General features: G+C 29.3%; 1 long non-coding RNA gene across 1 annotated transcript in view; it reads left to right on the top strand.

Annotated features, from left to right (window-relative positions):
- The window catches only part of LOC129945018 (uncharacterized), a 111,900-nt gene that overhangs the window by 87,611 nt on the left and 7,478 nt on the right, over positions 1-16,811 (top strand). The window contains exon 2 of the long non-coding RNA XR_008781488.1: positions 5,593-5,853. This is a non-coding gene — a long non-coding RNA (uncharacterized LOC129945018). The remainder of the gene's footprint in view (positions 1-5,592; positions 5,854-16,811) is intronic.

Below are 16,811 nucleotides of genomic sequence, written 5' to 3'. Positions count from 1 at the left end.
AAACAAAAAATCGATTTAATTAATTTATTTTTTTCACGAATAATTTTTTTTTCAACAAAATTCCATAATGGTTCCAGCATAAATCACTATTTTAAACAATTTTATCGTTGTGAAAAAGTTGGATAACTCAATTACATAATTTAACTACTATTTGCTTAAAATTCTAGTTTTAAAATTCTATAATCCGAAATTTTATAATTAAAAATTTGTTAACTTGAAAATCTGGATTAAAAAGCTCTAAAATCACAAATTCTGTATCAACAGTTTCTTTTAGTATGAACAATGAACAAACATATTATAAATATTTGTATTTCCAGATTTTGTTTAATTCAATCGTTTACTGTTTTCGAGAAAATTTGAAAAAATCGTAGACTTGAACAATTATTCAAATTTCAATTAATTTAGGCTCTGAAGTTTTAAAATAGACGCTTGATTCTTCCGGACGCCAAAACTGGATCGATTTATTTTAACAAAAGCAAAAGGTACACCATTTATTAAGCAAGGAACTAGTAAAAATAAAAGTTAGGTTTTGAAGAATAGAGAATCCTTTGAAAAAGGGAACATATCAAATAATTTTGTGATACCGATGATTTCGATGTTGTACATCAAAAAAAGTATTTTTGTTATCTTTTTATGACGAAATTAATATTATTTTTTTAGTTCAAAAAATGTTCGACATACTTAAAAATATGACCATTCCAAAGTATGAGTAATTCAAAAACCTTTCGAGCCCCATGTTTCGATATTTAATGGTTCAATTAATGATATTTATTCGAGGTTTAAATATATTTTGTGTAACATTTGCCATTCAAAAGTTACAGTCTAAAAACAAGAGTTTTTGGCAAAAAACCTTAATAATTTCTATGCTCACGTGGGATTTTTGATTTTTGGAGTTATTTTGTCAAGATATTCTCAGTGCTTGTATCAATTTTCATCGTTAAACGAATTATTTCTAGATTTGATGAATTTTATGTCTATTAAGAGCGACCCAAAACTTGTCTTTCGATTTTTGTTTACCTAGTTCTTTCTACAGCTAAGGTACCCTTATTATTTCAAGATTGCAAGGAGGAATACATTTCTTTTTGTTTAAAATTGTGTGTGCTTAAAATACAAATCAGCTTTACACTAGAAATAATGCTTGTTTGTCCCCCAAATTGTGTATGATGGCGTATACCACAGTCACCGTCACTCAAATCTATAACAACAATAAACGCAAAAACTACGAAGCAGAAATGAGCGGTTGTTTTCGCTTATAATATCGCGCCTGCTGCCTACAGTCATACTTTATACTCTATCTCTAATGATTATTATAAAAGCTTCTATCCTTGAAAAATGTATTTCCTGAAAACACATACAAACGCCATAGCTTGCTTCTTACGCGCTTACCGCTTACCGATCGCTGCTCTCTGCTGACTGGCAGCGGCCGTAAGATGGTCTTGAGAATTTTGTTGTGTATTTTTGTTTTGGTATTTGTGTGTGGCGGTGTTTTATGGATCTAAAAAGGCGAGAGAATAGAAGCGCATCGAGAAGTAGGGTGTAGAATATAATTTCTGTTGTTTTGTTTTTGTTTCTTATATAGTCGCACAACTAAACACACACACGCATGTGTGTCTTTATAAAAAAAAGTCGACGGTAGATGGCGCGGCGGTGGGATGGTATGGCGGTACAAGGTGAATTGGTTGTTTTTAATCGATTTGGCGGGTATTGAGTGATTAATTAAAATGTAACATAGCTAGATTCAAAGTTAAATAGGTAGGATTATGGTATTTGGCTTTTTTGTTTGTTTTTGAAGTGATTGTGTCGTTGTGTCAACTAAGCCAACAACAAAAACAAGAAGACGTGACGAATGACAATGCCAACAGGAATCATACGTTTTTTCTATAACAATTAAAATAAAAATTCAATTGGAACTTTTTTGCTTTCAACAAATTGTAACAGGTTATTGTAATGCAAGATCAGGCCTTATCACTACAATAAAGCTTATTCTCTACTTGAAGTCACACTCCATATTTTTTGATTAATTTTAAGATTTGACAGTACAAAACTTTGTTATGAATTTTCTTCTGGCTAAAGACTAAATTGATCTTAAAATTCATGGTTTCCGGTTTTAAAAATCCATAACTCTTTGTTTGATACACTTACTCTTTTATTTTATGGATATGTGTACCTTATTTACGTAGTGTAAATAGTTTATAATAAAAGTTAACCTGTTATTTATATTTTTTTACTCCAAAAGGTGAGATTTTGAACTTAGAACTTAAACTCTCATTTCACTTGAGCAATACTAAGAAAAGTTCTAGTGCTATTATTTTTATACGGTTAAAGTAGCATTTTTTTTAATATACTGAATCGAATATTACCTTAAGGGATTAATCTGCTTAAACTTACCAATTTTGAGAAATAGTTTGTTCCTTATAATGGTTTAATTAATACCTTTTTTGACTCAATATTTATACATTCATTTATGCATAAATAAATATAAATCTAATCGTAACATTATGCACATTTTATATTCTATTTATAAAAATACAAATTATATTTTAACATATATTTTATAATTTTGATCACAACTCTGTTTTTTTCTGTGTATATGTTTGCAAACTTCCGGAAAGAAATTATAAATTCTCATTTTATTTCCGGAAGTAAAAATAAAATAACTTGTTTTAATTTTTAAATTTAAATTAGTGAATGTGTAAATCTACTAACTGTTGACTGTCAATGCATATCAAGTTTTCTATAAACTAATCAAAATAGAAGTAAGGTCAAAAATTGCTCTAAAAATATAAATTGATTTAATTTTTTTTCTAAATTAATTCTTATATATTTTCTTTTACTGAGTGTTTTATTACTAAGAGAACCCATAATAATTTAAGACCATTTTTTTAGGTTTTTCTTATATTTTGTTTATAATGCATACGTAATAACATCAGATAAGCTCTTTGAAAATCATAAATCATTGAAGTCTTACTATGTTGTTGTCTTGAAAAGTAAAAGACTACTGCATAAAAAGCGACCTTCGACACCTTCAAAATTTAGCCTTGTTGGGAGATTCAACTAAGGATTAATAGTGTTGATAGATACCAAAGCTTGTTAATTTTATCTTTTTAACAATTTGATTGGTAAAGGCTTGATTTCAATATTTATCAACTATCAATTCTCTGTTACAAAAAAGTAAGAATTTAAGTCAAAAAATACAATGTTTAAACTTTTAGTTTTCTTTTTTTTTCAACTATCAGCATATTTCTAGGGTTACTTCCAAACATAGACACTTATTATTTAAACTTCGTTCCTTTTATTATTATTAAAAAACTAAAAATTGTTAAAGATTGGTTTTTGACTTAAATATTTTTTAATAATAAGAGACGACTTCAAAATTATTTAACATTTGAAGAAAAATTAAATTGAATAAGCAAACATTTTTTTCCAACAAACTTCAATTTCGGTTTTTGAAATTATTTAAATAACAAGCTTTGAATTTTGCAAACTGCAAACATGACATTACGATGGTAGAAAAGTCAAAAAAAAGTTGGTCCTCCGATTTCGCCCGTTTGTCTTTCCTCGCCCTACAGCCTAAACCATTGGGGCGATTGAGTTCAAACTTAAAACTTAAGGTTTTATACAAGTTCACATTAGACGTATTTTAATTTCTTTAAAGATCAAAAACAACTGTTGTCCCCATACAAATTTTTCGGTTAAACATCGAAAATTCGAATTTGATTGCTAACGAACTGAAAGAATTTTATAAAATTTTGTTCCTTAAAAACATTTTTGTATTTTTAGTTTTTATTTTGTTCTTAAATTTTCTTTTTCAGAACTTATGAACCGATTTTGTTTTTAAATTTTTCTTCTACGCAAGCTAAAGAAATTTTGACAACAGTTTTGTTTGATTTAAAAAAAAAATGACTTCTAAAATTCGATATATCGAAAACGGCTAAACATTACTTTTCGGTGTAGAACCTAGTTTTCAACAAAATTCTGACTAGTCTCGTTTTGGAGGGTTTTATAATGATTGATTTTTCGGATGAAGTTGGTGTTTCAGTTCAAGGGAAGCATCTTATTACGCCAAAAAGAACTCTTACAAACCGCTATAAAAAAACTTATAAAATAACCTGAAAGGTGTGGATTATATGGCCTACCCACACAAAACTGATTTAGTTCTTTACTTCAGAAAACATAAGATTCTCAATGTTGACCCTCCTTTTATCAAAAGTATCCAATTAAAGTTTACAAATGAAGCTGAATATTTGGGCCTCATTGTAGAAAAAAAAAGAATGTATTAATTAAAAAAAAAATAAAAAAAACTAATATAGCTCTCTTTTCGTGCAAAAAAGCTAATGTTAGTTAATGGGGCTTGCAACCCCTAAAATAGTAATAGGTTACACAAATCGGATATAAGATTATTTCTATTGTATGGTCTGGTAGTTTGATGGGCAGAATTTAACGAATATGTAAACCGTGACAAACTAAAAGAAAGTCACGTTCAGCTTGCTTATTTCTAAGCGAATCGCTTCGTCCGATCCCATCTGCCACACTCTACTCCATCTGAAACCTCTAAATTTACTTAGCATACAAAAAACTCCAAGCATTGATATTCGCTTCAAAGCTTCATCACGTTTTACTTATAACAGCTTTTGCCAGCCAGTTATTCTTAGTTATTTACAATCCAATCCAAAAGACACAGATTTACACCATCCCAACTACAGTTCGACAGAAAGTTCCAGATGTCTATGTCTTTGAGATTTTTCTGGGAGAATCGACTTTCCTGAAAGAAAAATCATTCCAATTGAAGTAAAAACTAATGTGGGAGCTGGTTGAGGCGTGTACTCTAAATGACTAGAATTCTTCTAACTTCATCCTTCCAATCACTGCAGCATGTTCGTGGCAGAACTTTTGGCAATATAGAAGAAATCTTGTTCTAGCTTAAATAAAAGGTGATATCAACATCTTGTATCCGGATTTTCAAATACAGTCAGGCTGCCAATAAATCCTCGGACTCTTTCTCTACAAACTCTTTAACAGTTCATAACTGCCGATAATATTTAAAACAGATAGCACAACAGTTTTAGACATTCCAGGAAAACTGTAAACCGGATGAATTCCGCACCATTCTACCACGTTTGGGAAATGCTTGCATACCAATAGCTGCATGTAAGCTTTAGCTTAAACAAAAAGTTATAAAGAAAACAACATCAGGTGGAATAACATTTTATAATGGTCTTAAATACAGTAACAAAATTTGTAACTCTTATTGGTCTCAAGGTTGATGCGATATCAAAATAAACCAACAACTTGTCTAAATGAGTCCTACCCCATCACGAACAGCTACCTTTACCTTACCTAACCTATGTTTCAAATCATTAATTTAAACATTACTTATTTATTTGAATAAAAAATGAAAGAGGTTATGAAGAATACAGATTAATATTGAATTGAAAAACATAAACACTTGAAAAACTCCTTAGTTTTAAAAATATTCCATACTGTAGATTTATTTAAATATTTAAAAATATGAACTCACTTATATCTAAATATATAATATACTTTGTAAAATAAATTATTTTAATTTATATCTTTCATTTCTTATCTTTACAGAAAAATCCAACATCTTAGTGCAATTAACTGCCACAACAATTGAAAGTTAAACAAATAAACCATAATGTTCAACATAATTAGAATATTCAAATTAAACATTAACTTTCTTTAGATGTTGAATAAAATAAATACATCTCCGCTCCACAGAAAAAGAAGATTTAATCACATGGGTTGAATGACTGGAAAAATGTAAAAAAAAAACAAACACTAGCAAAAATGCAACCAACACTGCCAAAATCAATGACAATATCAATCGATAAGGTAAATTATAAAATAAAATAATAAATAAAACAAAAAAAAAAAACACTTAACATTTCCATGTTTCTTAAAATGTATTTAAAACAATTGATTGAATTATACTACACTATGTTTATATTTTTTTATCGGACATCAAACACCTTCATTAAATAAATGATAATTTAATTATAATTAATCCTTGAATAAAAATTAAAATGAAATAAAATAAAACAACAAAACTTGAATAAATTTTCCTATTTTTCTGAGCAAACAATTATTTTTTTTTATTTTTCTATCCAATTACATTTTATTTTTAATGAGTTCTGAGCTCAAATGTATATATTATTTTTTGTGTTTAATTAAAATTCGATTGATGCCGGAAAACTCGGAATCTGTTAAATTATTGTTGCTTAAATACCTGACCGGCCGGCGCAGTATTGCAGTGCATGCAGGGCCAGGGAGCGCGTGAGTTATGGCAGAAAGTTGTTCTTGAATCGATGAATATCAATTGTTTGTGACGAATATTTTATTCTTTACTGTAATGGTTGTAATTTGATTATTAGTTTTTTTTTCCGTAAATCAAATTAAATTGTAGGTGGTGCTAGAATGAGGGTAGCATTAGTTGACATAGTCAAGGGCTCTCATCTTGAGGTGGCTCTATTTGAAATTTATTCTATTATTTATCGATAACACAACAAAATTACATTTTTTCCTGTCCCACAAACAAAACAATACTTTTTTCAATCACATCAGGTTTTTAAAATATATGCACCTTAAAATTCAAAAACGGTATTTTTAAAGCTAAGTTAAAAGTCAAAATATCTCTTAACTTTAAATTTGATGATGTTTTTTGCAAAGTATACATTTTTTTTAATACAATCTAAAACAATTTAAATCATTTTAGTACCTTACTAAGTTATTGAAAATTCTCATTAGTTATGAATGAATCTTTATTTGACTCCATAAAGTTTGAACAAACTTCAAGGTTCTTTAGTACTTTCATAATTTCAAAAAATTAAAAGTTTTGGGCTATATTTTTAGTGCTGATTAATCTAAACTTTAATTCTAACTATTTTCTCAAGTTTTAAAATCAAATTATTTCTATATTTTTAAATTATTTTCAAAAACTTGCTTTTAAAGAATAATTTGGATAACAATTCAACAAAACTTATTTTCAAACCATTTAAGCCTAAATGTAACAACTTATGAAAATTTTTGGAATGTTATATAAAATAAAGCAAATATTTCAACTGAATATTGAACAAAGATTATACAATTATAGATTTGGAAAAACCTCACGTCTTTCTTGAAAAAAAGCTACTTCATAAATTTAAAGCTTTAAATACCTGTTTTTTTTTTTCAAATTTTTAAAAGTCTCAAAAACCTGACGTGATACATTAATTTTGGAGCTAGATTTCAATTAAGGCTATCAAACTCCATTGGAAAAATGTATTGCCAAAACTTTGTGCATTAAGGAAATTAGTTGACCAAATTTCATTGGAAGGTAAAAATTAGGTTGAAAGTTTTGAGAGCTCCGGAATTACTTTAAAAATAACTTATTCTATTCAATTTCTTTTATTTTTCTTATTACTAAGTTTATGTAAGTTCATTCATCATCTTTATAATATTAATTAAAGCTCTTATGCTTATTAATAAACACATTTAAGCAATCATTTAAATACAAATATTTTTATGGGCTTAATCTAAAAATAGGCCCTTTAGTTTTTTTTATCTTCATCATTATTATCAAGGGCCTTAATACTGTCAAGCTACCTCAATGTAATGAACATTATTGGTATGCATAATAATTATCGCAATTTATTGTAACGAATTAATTTAAATTTTTAAAACAAGATCGTGTCGAGACATCGAGTTATATTTATCTATCTATATTATCTTTATTTATACGTAGAACTACGTTTATATGAAGTAAGGGCAAAACGAACAGATTGGAGAGCTATTGACATTGATTTGTTCAGATTGAGATACAAATACTCAGAATTTTTTTGTTTTGTTTTGTTTCATTTCAGCTCATGTCAGTTTGATTGCATGTTGACATTTTAAATAGCTTTATTGTAAATGAATAGTAAAATTAATTAAACTCTTGTTTTGTTGGGAGGGTACCTCTATATATGAGTTATCATAATTCATATTGCTACTGTGCATATTAATTGATTCTTGTAAAGGTACTTTGTTTCTATGTTCATTTGATTTAATTGCATATTTGCTCATAAATGAAGTTGGTTATAGCTATGCTTATTATTTCAATTGGTAGCAACCTGCTAGAATTATGTTCCCCTTTTGTTGATGTTAGTAATAAATAATTATTAAAAGGAGTATTGATAAAATCTGAACATTTTAACTTTTGTATTTTTTATATAATATCCGTATTATGCCTTAGAATACATTTATAAAAATCGACAAGCTATAAAAACACAAATGTTATGTATGTATGGTGAGTAGGAATAATATATTTTTTAATTCAATATTAACTTAGTTTAACATAAGACTTTTAAAATTTCGGACAAAACATCCGAAAGTGATAACCTAAAAGAAAAAATGTCAAACGAAAAAAAAAATAAAATAGTAGATTGTTTTACTAATTCGTAAGGTATTTGGGGTCAACAAAATTTGTAAATATAATAAAAAAAACCACTAACTTCCTGCATAACATAATATTATAATCTGCAGAACAAAGTTTTGTCCATATATCAGCTAGTTCTTGAAATATGGCCGACGAAAAAAGATATCCCGAACATACGGACTTATGAAACTTACGTTAGATTCCAGTGACCTTGAACTGTCGAAGAATCGCAAAATTTACAATTTGACAAATATGATGCATTGCTATAACTTTCTACGGGAGTTAAAAAATATTTCTTTTTGTGCACGTACAGTCAAAAACAATGTTTATGTTCAATTCTTTTATGATAAAGAACGATTTCATCAGCTTCAATAAAAACTCTTTGGGTCACACTTCAAAAAACGATTTTTTCTTGAAAATATTTAGTATTCATTTTTTAAAAATAAGTTAATTTGTTTTTTTTTTTTAACTTCCCATAGGAAGTTATTGTAATCGGTCCGATTTGTCGAATTGAAAATGTTGGCAATCCTCGACGTTTCAAGGTCCCTAGCGTTGAAATAAAAGTTTTTTTTTTACAGATTTCCGTACGTTCGCGAAGTTTTTTTTCGTCGCCCATAGCTCAAGAACCAGTAGTATCGACTTCAAACAAATTCTGTTATATAGATAATAATGCAGAAATTGTTCTCAAGAAAATTGAGTTTTTATTTTATTATAGCAATTTAAAAAACAGGTGAAATATTGGTTTACCTAAAATATCTTACGAACCAATAATGCTAAAGACTTAAATTAAATTGTATATTATTACATTTTTTGTTTTTAAAAAAACCGCTTATTTAATTGTTTTTAAAAAATATACCAGTTAAGTATTACGTTACAATATATAATATACATTTTAATTCAAGTCGCTAGCATTATTGTTTCGTGATAATTTTGGGTAAATCTCTCAAATTAATTGTATCTTATAAAAAATATTGTTTTCAAAATTCAGTCAAATTTAAATAAAAATTGAATTGACAATTTTCTTACAAAAAATAAAAACCTAAACAAAATATTGCTAAAAGTTTGTAAAAATTGACATCCGACTCAAATATCTTTTCAAAAATCAGAAAAATGGCTTCAAACTAATTTTAACTCACAGAAAATATTGTTTCCGACATTCTATAATTTTGTATACAAAACCAACAGTTTTTATAAAAAAAAATACGCAAAAATAGTACGGTTCTCGATGTTTCGTGAATTATAGAAGATATTGACTTAATTTGTATTTGTTTATAAGAAATTAAAATTGTTGAGAAACGCTACTAAAATCGGTATTAAATGGTTTTCGAATAAAAATCTCGTTAACCAAAATAGATTTTGAAATCAAGCTTTTTTATCCTATAGAAAATACAAATATTTCAACTGAGGACTTTTGAACAAAACTCAATAACCTGCAAACCTTTAAAGCAAGACAAATCAAGAGACGGGATGGGAAGCTATCAGTGTGGGTCGACACCCAGTCGCTTTTTTAATTTAGTTTTTGGATGCGCGTTAATAATTAAATTGATATGTTTTTAAAAGCTTTAAAACAAAAATTGATCTAAGTTTTTTTTTGTTTCTTTTGATTAAATATTTAAGTTTCTTTAAAAAATCAGATGCCTTTAATTTTAACCATGGTTCTTGTCAAGAACGTTTTCTTATTTAAAAAAAATGGTTTTCTATATAAAGTTGGAAAAAAAAATTTAAAACTATTGACGTAAAATTTTAAATGTTTTATAGTAAAATGTTGAAGCCATTTTTACCAATGTATCTAATTTTAAACAATGTAACATCTTACTATCTCTTAAAAATTAGCTTTAGTTAAAATCACGCAATGACTTCTTTTACTTTCAACAGTTTGCTAAACACTTAGAACATATGTACAATTAGTCTTATAAAAGCAGTAGATGAATTTCCAGTCAACAGTTGGAAACTTCAATTAATAGGTCCGTTTAAGCGGTTTTGATTTGTTTATTTTAACGAATATTGACTTTTCAGACATGTTTAGATGTTTTTTTTTTAATAAAAGGCAAAGTTTTAAAATTTTGTGCTCCCTCAGTAAATTGCTAAATATTTAGCAAATTGCTACCTATTAAATTGTTAAGGCCTTAACAGTAGGTTGTTTACAATTTTGAAAGTTTTATCTTCGTTTGCAAAAGTTGAAAATTCGGAGTTAGGGTAAATTTGCAAAAACAAAGATTCAAAAACCAATTATCAAATTATGACTTATAAAGTGAAATTTTTTTTTAAATAATTAAAAAGGTCCCAATAGTACTGCAAATACAGAGGCTATAATGTCAAATTAGATCAATACATCTTAAAAATAGATGGTTTCGGCTTGTAGCTCACGGATTTTGATGATATTAAGCTCAAGTACTTGTATAGTTTGCTAAAAGAAAAGTTGTATTTGACCAAAATATCGTTCTTAGATTCAACGTAAAATGCTGTGAAATTTCACTCAAAACCATTTCCATTCAGCGGTGGTGCCAAAATAATGTAGACATAAAAAAAAAAGAAAACTAGTGGGCAAACTCTGTATATTTAAGGATCCTTTAGTAAAAATAATAAAGTGAAAAGATGCTAGTTTTTTTCCATTTTTGTCTTCATTTTTCAGTTCTTCTTTTTTGATAAAAGTCAGAATCAATTCTACCTTCGTCGAAATAAATAAAATAGGACATTAGGCAACAGCAGCTCTTTAAAATTTCTATTGCCACATAAGGTACTTTTACGGTTGAATTGTCACGTTCTCTTCAAACACTACATATATCAATTCGTAGAAATACAGTCAACTCCGCTTATTTGCAACATGAAAAATTCAAACATTTTTTGCAATTAAGTGAATTTTTCATACAAACAAAGTTCGGCAATAAACAAAACAAATTTTAACTACTACTGTTGATATGATTCGTACGATGAGAATGAAATCATTATAAAATATATGAATGCGTTCAGTATTTAACTTACTGTTTTAGAAAATATTAATTATTTGGTGAAATAAAACGCTTTCAAATAAAGAGGTTTTCAAAGTATGTAATCGAAGTACAACAACGAAAAAAAAAACATATTTATTTAAGAATTAAATTAAGACCGAAAATATTTCACAGTGTAGTTTTGACGTCTTTGGAGGACTGCAATCAGCAGATTAACTGTCTAAGAACACTAAACAAAATACAACTAAAAGTTGGTAAAAATAAATGTTTGACAAAATATCTCGGGAACAAAAATACATAGATGTTGAAATCAAACTTATTTAACCATTTAAAAAATTTTGTTGTTAACTTTAAGTTACAAAAGACGAAAACCGACAAAAACATCTAAAAACTGATTATCAATGGTTTTCGAACCAAGTGTCTGAGCACGAAGAAAGATAATAACTTTAAACAATTTTGTTTCATATGCGAAACATTGTCATCAATATTTTGGAAAACTTTTATAAAAATTAACTATATTTTCGAAGATTAACATCAATTCGATGAATTAAACTGCTAAGCCAAGGAGATTAACTTAAAGAATTAATTTTCTGGATAATATTGCGAGTGCTTGTTTAGTTTTCAAAAGTTCCATTGTTCTTCTTAAAACAAACAAAAAAACACAAGCTTTTTTAAAAAATTCTTCAAACTGCATTATCAAATGTGGAATATTTTACCAAACTATTATGAATTGAACCCGACCCAAAGTTTCATAATTTTTCTTATTTTCTTAAACTACTCTTTAATAAAATACTCCAAGCCCTAAATTCCTCAATTTAAAGGTTTCGGTTTTATCATTGAGTTATTCAATGAGTAAACAAAACTCTCAGTACGTGAAAAATGCTTCAAACCTTGCAGAAATGAAAAGATATCTACCTTTCTGAAGTCACGTGTAATTCGTATAAAAACATTTCCCATTAAAAAAAAAATCATCGTCTTCACGATTTATTACATAAAACTTAAACAACCAAAATATAAATTTGATTTGTTAATGAACTCAAGGTTGACCATCAAAAAATCCAATGTTAAAAGTATTATGAGTGAGTATATTATGAATAACACTGGTTTAAGCTAAATGGCTACGCCATGCCATGCTCTTGGCCGTCAATTTCGGTTTTCAATGATACAAAAATAAAAGGTTCACATTCAATTTGAATCGAAAGTTATTTTTTTTTCGTTGGTATTGTGATGTCTCATAAATGGTTTATTATTTTTTGTTTTATTTAATTGTTAAGCAAAGTCTCCATAATCCATTACTTTCTTCGACCTTGGCCGAAATGGTTTGTCAAAAAAAAAAAATGAGAAACAAATTGTTAATTCAGCTCATGTCAATGGTCTGATATCAAGTTTTGGTTCATCGAACTCTATCTCAAGCTAGCAATCATCTCGGATTACATTTTTTTATGTTTTTCTTACACTAATTATGCATTTGCGGTGTTAATTGCTGCACAGAAACAACAACAATAATAACAACAACAACTTGATATGCTGCAAGATCTTTCCGTGGTTGGCAGTTCAATAACTCTTGCTGCCAATATGGCTGAAGAATGGGGAAAAACAAGCCCGGAGACTTTGCCAATGTTGTGCTACCGCGCACAGCACTTTTATATAATATCGCGCATGCGATTGCCATAACATCAGCTATAACCGTATCCCGTGAACTGCGTTCCGTCCCGAAAACAGGCAGCCAATGCAGAAAACAACTACTGCTGACTATTGCCGGCCGCGCCGCCGTTCTTCGTCTTCGTCGTCATCATCGCAAACAAAGGTAATTTAGGTGATTTCGGTTTCAGTTTTTTCCATTTCTCTTCTAACGGATTTAACGCTGCTGGTTGTGGCATTGCAGCAGTGAAAGTCATTTTCCTAGTTCGTTAACATTGAACTACGTGCACCGTTGCGCCGACCGCGATTGCCTGCTTCGCCATCGCTGCCACAACCACCGACCGCCGCCGCTGCCGTCACTGTCACTTTGTACACCACAAATCCAACCGCTGGCGCTGCTGCGCTGCTCTGCGCCACCGCCGCTTACTCACTTAGCGCTTCTATCGTATAGAAGAAGAAAGCAAAAACGACAAAACAACAAACAAATAAAAAGTGAAGTGAATTCCTTGCTGTTGCAACTTGCAACTGCAATTTACCACAACATTTTAGCAAACAAGTTTATTACGCTCGGGTAATCAAAAGTCTTTCTTCGGCCATTTTTCTTTTCTATGCCTTTTCGATATCATCAGATACCGTTAACCACTATATGGATGTCGCGATGTGCATCAGACTATGATTGTTTTTAGATAGATAGTTTTTTTTTTACATTTTTGTTGCTGTTTTACTTTTCAAGATTTCGGAGACGACATCGACGGTGCACATAAATTTGTTATGCCATCGAGTTTTTTTGATATGTCAGCTCAGCTGGTTAAACCATCTGATATAAAACAACAACAACAACAAAATGGATAGGGAAGAGAGTTAAGAGAATTTGCATGTTAAAGTCTTTAGTGGCTCGTATTTTTTTTGTTTCTTTGGCGCAGTCAAAAAACTTTGATTAGAGTTCGAATTATTGGACAGGGAAGATAGGCACAGAGATTATGATTATGGCTTTGGGTAAGTTGGGACTTCAAATCATGTTTTTGACTTAAGATTGATGGTTGTGATCTTATAGACGTTATAAAACAACTACATGTTTGTGATATGATTGAAAGACACGATCTATCGATGGAGGTATTCAAAAACGATTTGTAATGATTTGATTGGTAATTGAAAAAGTAAATAACTAAAAGGCTATTTTTAAGGAGCTAGTTTCGAAGAAAATGCATGCAAAGGCTTTAAAGCTATATTACTTACATATGTATATCAGATTTAAAGCTATTATGGATTTATTATTATTTAACAATTTATATAGGTATTGTTAAACAATGACAATAAAATACTGCATATGTAACTTTAAAATCATCAGTATACCCTATAGTCCAACTTCGTTCGAACTTTCAAGTACAGAGATTCGTTCTTTACCCGTGCTTTACGAGCGACGCTGTGTCTTTCCCAGTCATTGCAAAATTCATCAATTTAGATCCAATGTGCAACTACATCTCCTTTAAAATTCTTTTTTTCCTTTCCTAATGCTTACACTGTGTCTTGACATAATAAAAATATCAAAAATCCACTTGAGTGTGATCTGATGTTAAATAGAAAATTAATAATTTAATTGAAGAATTGCAGGCTTCTTTAACAACATTGTACTTCGTCGGTACTGTTGGAGTAATCCCAGGTTTGTGGATTTCTCTTCAGTCTTTACAATAAGGCATTCCATAAAACGACGACGTTACACATTATTGTGCATACAAACTTTGATCCTAAGGCTTTTAAATTGCAGTTAGTACAAGAACTTAATCCGGTCAATCACAAGTATTGCTGATTAGGTTCTGGAAAAAAAATAATCTGGATATTCACTGCAAATCACCTTTACTGAAAAGAGCCATTTTCACTACGAATTGCGAATTGGTCATAGAAAAGTTCAGAAAGAGAATATGGTTCTGCAACCGTAACTATGTCGGTTATTTTGGCTATCATCGTTGCTATTGTCAATGGCATAACTTTCGCTTTGCAATGGAATAGAAAACAATTGATTTCTCTTAAAAATACTTGTTTATATCACAATGAAACTTCTTATTGGAAAATTTTCAATTCTTTTGAAGAGGTAAGAATCTTTTATATCCTCTTCTTAAAGGAAGATTATCCCTAGTTTCTTCCTCAGTAAAATTATGAGATATATATAGATGCCATCAAAATGTTGTTTTGATTCTTATGCCTACCGGGGCGCCAGCCAGCGTTGCTTCCCAAAACTTTCAATTTTCTAATTACTCTAATTTAACAATCAAACGGATTGATTTAGCTTGTTTTGAAGAAAGATTTGAGAATAAATGTTGTGTTTATGTCTGATAGAATTTACACCCTGTGGTACACTAAGGCATATGAGTACTTTTTAAAAGGAATTTTATAAGTTAAATACACTTATTAAATTTAGGTGTTCATTAATGTTTAAGTTAGTGCTTAGGACTATCATAGATATCTTGGGCTCAACTCCTTACCGTTTGGGATATTATCAAATACTTCTACAGTAATTCTTGTCATGAAAAGTGCTTTCTCAATATAGCCGTTCTAACTCGGCCCTAATTCTCTAAGAACCATTGCACCACATAGTTTTCTATTTTAAAATTAATATTTGAAGCTCTATTTGTTTTTGTAAACGAAATCTATACTCGCTTTGAACAAGTATCTAATTTACCACAATTTTTAAAATTATAAACTACTGAGAAGAAGAATTTTTGGGAAGTATTCATTTGGCTAAAAAAGTCACAAAAACTGTTTATTTTGTCCTTAGCTATTAGCTATTATTTTATTTGTGCATATTTCATTTCATATAAATTAAGACTTCAAGAAATTCATTAAAAAATTCCTTTTTTTTGAAAATTACCTGAATTCGAAATTCTACCGATGTTTTAATTATTCTCATTGTCAAAATTACTTTTCCTCTTCGAATCAGTTGGATGTTTATACATGCAATGATTCCTTACCGTGTTAGAGATAAATTAAGATTGTGTTGTTAAAATAAATATTAAACTTTATATTTTCAATCTCTTCAGCACCATAGAAACTTCTTCCACATCATCATGAAACTCAAACAATTGATTTTTAGAAACGTAATCCTAGTTCTATTAATAAGGATTTGAAGAGAGAATTTTCTTTTTTTCTATAAACTTACTTAAGTATTAATCTTGCAACATGAAAATTATATTTAAAAATAACCATCAGTTGAAATTTTATGACATCATCCAATAGTCTTTTATAAAATTCAATAAACTTTGATATGATAAAAAACCCAACACAAGTCTTTCCATCATTACAAAAAGATTAACCGTCGATTTGTCATTTGCTTTAAAAAAATAAATTCCAAAAAAAGTGTAAACGGCAAATTTATTGCATTTGATTTTTAAAATTCATCTCTGAATTCCGGCAACAACAACATTCAATGAGCAAACAAAAATTTGTTATAGCGCCTGCACGTCCACAGATGAGGCCAATGATTTAATACTTTCGGAGAAAGTTTTACAGCCAGCCCAACACGCTTAGCAGCAGCAGCAATAGCAGCAGCTACAAAAACAAAACGAAAAATATATATATATAAGTACAACCAGTTAGAGGTCGTACCGTTTGCATGGCATGCAACTCCGGCCCGGCCAATTGGCCACAAAGCCTAACCGCCATTTCCCACTTCCCGTTGGTCTCAGGTTGCGCGGATCATTGCCTTTTGTGCGCGATCAAAGTCGAGATAAAAAAGCAAAGTTGCATCGCGCACAAATTTGCTAAAATAAAAAAAATTAAACAACAAACCTGTTGGAGCGCAATAGCAGCATTAG

This window comes from Eupeodes corollae, chromosome 2 (genome assembly GCF_945859685.1).
Source record: "Eupeodes corollae chromosome 2, idEupCoro1.1, whole genome shotgun sequence".
Classification (NCBI taxonomy): Eukaryota; Metazoa; Arthropoda; class Insecta; order Diptera; family Syrphidae; genus Eupeodes; species Eupeodes corollae.
This window is presented reverse-complemented; position numbering and strand designations above follow the sequence as displayed.